Here is a 6,119-nt window from a genome sequence, read left to right on the forward strand (position 1 = left end):
CTAACGATGTAGGAACTGGTACTATTGTACTAACGATGTAGAAATAGTACTAGCTTACTAAAAATGTAGGAATAGTACTATTTTACTAACGATGTAGTCATCTAACATAGTATAGGTGATGACCACATGCATGTTTATAACCTGTAAGTGATGGACTATGTGTCCATTTTATGTACTCTACTTCCTATTGGCATGTATTATGGAGAAATCCCTGACACAGTATTGTCAGCAATGAAGATTATGATGATCCTTAGGATAGATCATTGGGAATGAATATATAATGAAACCTATTGACATGTATTGCAGAGAAATCCTTGAAACAGTACTATCAGCAACAATGACTTTGATGATCATTAGGATAGGTTCTTAGGGACGAAGATAGAAGAAAACGGGGATGGGTAATTGGGTTAAAGGTTGGTGTGAAATAGATAATTAAACAAATTAATTTATATTGTTGTGGGTTGAAAACCCTATGTACTCACTGGGTTTCCCAACCTGACCTACTCAATTTATTTATATAACAGGTAGCGGTACGAAGGTATATGATGTTTGGATCTGATGAAAGATTCAAGGAAGTATAGGCCATTAAATGTCGTAAGGCCAGTAATAACTACGTTTATGCTTATGTTTCTTGTATCAGTTATGATATCCCAAGTTCTTAATAAATCAATGGAAAACATTTCTTCAGAATTACTTTTTATGGGACAAATTCAGTAATATAAAGAATACTCTGTTTTAAAATAAGCATAAATAAAAAGGTCTTTTCTGACCATGAAAATTGGGATGTCACAGTTGGTATCAGATCATTAGTTTAAGTGAACTAATAATTTTAGGGATTTCTAGACTTAAACTTAGAATGTGAAGCGATGATCGTGAGATGTGTGTCCGTTTTATTTTAGGTAGTATACCTCAACTGAAACAAGCACTAGCTTACTTTAGGATAAGATGCCTAATTTTTTTTATGTGCTAAATGATTTATAGCATGCTTTAGGTTGCCTAAATTGCTATTGCTTGATTAGATTTAAGGTTTTTTGTTGGCACGGATTATGAAACTTTATGTATTTAGGATTCTAAACATTTAATTGCTGCATTAAAACCGACATATAACTTTTCCGGGGTCATAAGGAGGATTATGCGTCTAAACATAACTAAAACCTTTTCTATCATAATATACCCATGAATTCTGGTATCCTGAATGATTGTTTTGGTATACACAACATCATGGTAAAGACACAAAGCAGATTAGGAAACGGTAATGGAAACTGACAGCCTAAGCCTCGTGTAAATGAGCGTGCACCTAAAGACGTGCCAATATTTAAACCTGTCACGATGGAAGGAATCCAAGCAATGATTCAGGACACGTTAGTTGCGCAAAGGGAGGAGATGATACAACAACTGCTAATTAATAGGGATGAACCTACTACACTAGTTGTGCAACCTGAGCTGAATGAGGAACAGTCAGAGGAAGGAAACTATAGTCGAACTGTTAGCCAAGATGAACCACGAAGGGTTAGGAGGAACAACCCTGATGAGGAAATTGAAAAAGATGGATGCAAGTACAAGGACTTCATGGCTTTCAAACCACCAAGTCTTTCTGGGAGCCCAACACTAGTGGAGGTTATGAACTGGATCATTGAAATGAAGATGGTGTTTGAGAACTACGACTGTAACATCAAACTGGAGATTGTCCTCGTGGTCAGAAAGCTAAAACCTAGAGTATTAAGCTAGTGGAAGTTGTTAGATGATACTGTGCCGAAGGGAGAAGCCATTAAGATGTATTGGGAGAACTTCATCGAGGAGTTAAAGATGCAATATTGCTCTGAACAAGATGTTCTGGAGATCAACAATGAATTTCAGAATCTGAAGAAAGGAAAGATGAGTATCAGCGAGTATGCTGCAACTTTCACTGAAAAGATGAAGCTAGTTCCTAACTACGTTCATACCAAACTTTTCAAAGTAAAAAAGTTTTCTATTGGACTGCCAACGGATTATGGGCCAACAGTGAAACTAGCAACCACTTTGAAAGTAGCCATCTGGGAGGTTAAGAATGTAGTGACCCAGATAAGGGAAAAGGATCTGGAAAGAGCAGATACAGGAGAGAAAAGGAAGCTTTAAGGATCTTCAAAATCCTATAAGAAAAGTAGATTCTCAAAGTCTGACCCCAACGACAAGAAGTTTGGGGGTAACAATGAAGTCAAGTGGTGTGAGAAGCATAAGAAGAAGTACTTTGGGAGACGTGACAGAGAAGTGACATGCTATAAGTGCGAAAGGGTTGGTCAATATTCCAAAGATTTTACGTTCAATGATAGGGTATGTTACAAATGTGGAGATAAGGGACATATTTCGAGGAATTTCCCAAAAAATAATGAAGCAGCAAAGCCGAATGTGCCATTAAAGCCACATGTAAGAGCATACCATATGATCCTTGGTGAAGCAAATGTCACTGCAGGAGATCAAGAATAGGGGAGTCGCTCTTCCAAATTTCAAGATATGGAGTGGTCATTATATATATATATATATATATATATATATATATAGATATATATATATATATATATATATATATATATATATATATATATATATATATAATAGTATGTTATGTAGCCTAATGTATGAGGCATGGAGTATGTCGAACTTCAATAACATTGTAATCATTTTCAATAAGTAATACGATTCCTAATTATGTTATACTATTCAATGTGTTAAATTGCTACATGACTTTCTTGTATGGTGACTTGGAGAACTACGAGGCAATTCTTCGGATGAGTATTAGTAGGTGTGAAAGGTAGTAGAGGCCTATATTACCAGAAGCACATGACTCGCACTTGGATCAGGGAAAGTCACAAGGTTACTAAGGCAATAGTAGTTGAATTCGTATTTGTTCATGTCCGTCGTTATCATCGTTTCGTTAATGACTAAGAAGATGAATGTTATTCTGACCCTAGTAGTCATTATGAATAGGGTAAATCCGCGAAGTAAGTTACTCGGTTCAGAGAACCATGTTCGATGTAGTACCCAACTTTAGTTAAAAGATTGAAGGAAATGATAATTGAAGCGATTAACAGAAGTATCGCAACCATCGTTAAGGTTAAGCAAATAATATCTAGAAATGCTACATGCTATGCTGTGATTATATCACATTAGAGCATGAAGGAATGTATCTTCCGTGCTAAATTCTGACTCGAAGAGACCCGAGTCTATCCAATTGCATCAGGAAATGAAAGATAATTTGGGTAGGACATTCAGTCTACTACAATAAGCCGAAGTAAAGACCTTATCTTGGGTTAAGTCTATTCTATAAAGAGTAGGAGTCTTCGATGAAGATCAAGTTTGTAACTCGAAGGTTAGGACTAAAGGTCCAACAGAGAATGAGGAGCAGATACAAGGTTGAACACCGCCAGTAGTTAAGAATTCTAAGAGTTTAATACTCGTTCGGAAGGACATATGAGTACAGTTATTACCTAGGATGGAGAGACTGTTGGGTTTTGAGCATTCTAACACTCCTAAGGTGTACATGCAACCCTAATAACCTTGGATCTATGTTTTCTCTAAAATACATGCAAATACGAATTTCCAAGGTTTACATCCTAACTAGCATAGCATGGAAAACTAGAATCATAATACACTAGAAGAATGACATACCTTTTGATAGTGATTGATTGCTTGGAGTTTGAGAGCCTAGCACCAATAGTGTGAATGCCTCAAGTGGAATCACAAATCACCACAAACTTTGGAAAACTCTTGAGAGAATAATATATGTGCTCTAGAAATTAGGCCACCACTCTTGTTCACACACAACTAGTGTCATTTCAAGCATCATAAGCTCCTTTACATAGTGTGGAGGATTAGGGTTACATCCATGTAAACCCTAATACCCATGACTCTTCCTTTCCAAGGATCCATGGGTTAAAAGCTCCATGGACTATCCATGGATTCCCATGCATGCCAAGCCCATTCCAAATGAGTATTAGCCCACACTACATAAAATACAAGAGCCCATATTTAATTAGTCACCTTTTTGATCACCAAATTAATTCTAAATTAATTTATGACCAATACTAATTAAATAATATGATTTAATATTAATATATTATAACTTATAATATATTAATAAAGCATGAACATACTATTCTCAAAAGATTATCCAAACAAATTGTTCGGGTGAAGTGCAACCCAAATGGACCATGTCGGGTCGGGTCAAGTACATCTCAAATATTGTTATGGACTTAGACACCTTATCCAACAGTCTCCCACTTGGATGAGTCTAATAACATATTTGCAGATATGACTTCAGGAACCAACCGGCAATCGTAGCTCTCAAAACCCTGTTGAACTATGAAGCGCCATTTTAGATAAGTGATCATATAATCCTCTGCTCTCATGATATCAGCCGGACAAATACATGGAACAATGTCTTACTTATTGTCCAGCAGTTTGTTTCCCAATTTCCGATTTGTTTGACAAAGAACTTAATCGAACACATCAATTTAGTTCTGACCGGGCCCGGTACATAGGTCAAAACAAAATCATCGAGGGGCCCAGATATCGCTTCTAATCCTCTAAGGACTAGAAGGAACGGATAAACTTCGACTCATATACTTGTTTCTACTACTTGTTGAATTATACACAAAGGCACGTTTTATAACATCAAGTTACTGATGCGTTTTCGTGCAATCAATGTACAACCAACTCATAGGTAACAACTCATATCTCTAGGTTTGAAGACTTATATGATATTACCGTCTCACGATCACTCGAGATAAATTCCATGAAGTGATGCAAGTGAGCGTGGGTTGAATCCAATACTCATAACTTATGAGCACGCATGAGTGTTGTAGCCATGTCCAACATCTTAGACCTCTACAACCAACTCATGACAGTCTTGATTCATATCTACTTCCAACATATGACCGACTGTGGATGGTTTGAATAACTTAATCATTCGGAAAGAATAACCTAGTTATTATGGAAGTCAAAACATGCAAAGTGAAACACAAGAATAATTGAATCCAATATGGTCTCAGCACTTATGAATATAAATAAAACACCTTTTATTCATCACCATATTGATTCCACATTATTCGGTTTCGATTTATCAACTTAACACTTGAATTAAAACAATAGTTGTCCCATGCTCCAAGCATGTACACTATGTTTTCTAAACAATAGTCATGACATACACCAAGAATGCACACTATGTTTGTCTATGATCTTTTTACTTTGTGAAGTAGATCAATTGAACATGATTCCAATGATGCTCATTTCACAGTCCCAAATCCTTACCGTAAATGTAAGAATACCAAATTCTTGTCATTTACTGTAATCTGTTAGATTCCAAACTTATATGCATTGATCCTCTTGCAATGACTATGCACAAAAGTCACAAAACTTGTCAACAGTCATTATAGAGTATTCCAAAGGAGATCAATTCCATGGAAACGAAGTCTCATATTCAAAGTACATTGCTTTGAACATCCTTCTTGCATAAAAGTTTCTAACTTTCTCATAGATTCTTAATATCCAACTCCCAGTATGGAAAATTTCCATATTCCCATTTTGATTATCATATCTGGACGAGAGCTACCTCTTTTCAGAATATATCTATATGGTCCTTCCAAATTTTAACATTATACTTCCAACTGTCCCTTAGCAACCAATCTTTGGTGAACCTTAGATTGTCCTCGATAATTTCTTAATCATTTTAGTCATATCTGGTTCTATTCCTTTTTCCCTCTTAATGCTCTAAGCATTTTGAAAAATTTAGAACGGATAAATATTATAGCACATGTGACCGATCCTATACCCGAAGCATATGGGACACGATTCATGATGTCTCACATAAAGACCTGATACTAGATCAGTCTTTTGCTACAATATTTTTATTTGCCATGTTTTCAAAAATCGACTATGAAGAGGGATGCCATAATCATAATCGAATTTGAGAACGCAATATATATATAGAATTTCCTTATGTTGAACCATTCCAACATAAAACTCATATATATGTCCTTGACTAATGATGATTAAAATCTCAATCTAAAATTTTTAGGATTGAAATGAAGTATAATCTCCTCTCCCTTAATTATAGCAAAACAACATTTTCCAAGTGAAAATCT

This window comes from Lactuca virosa, chromosome 9 (assembly GCF_052849685.1).
Source record: "Lactuca virosa cultivar CGN04683 chromosome 9, Lactuca_virosa_CGN04683_v6, whole genome shotgun sequence".
Taxonomy (NCBI): domain Eukaryota; kingdom Viridiplantae; phylum Streptophyta; class Magnoliopsida; order Asterales; family Asteraceae; genus Lactuca; species Lactuca virosa.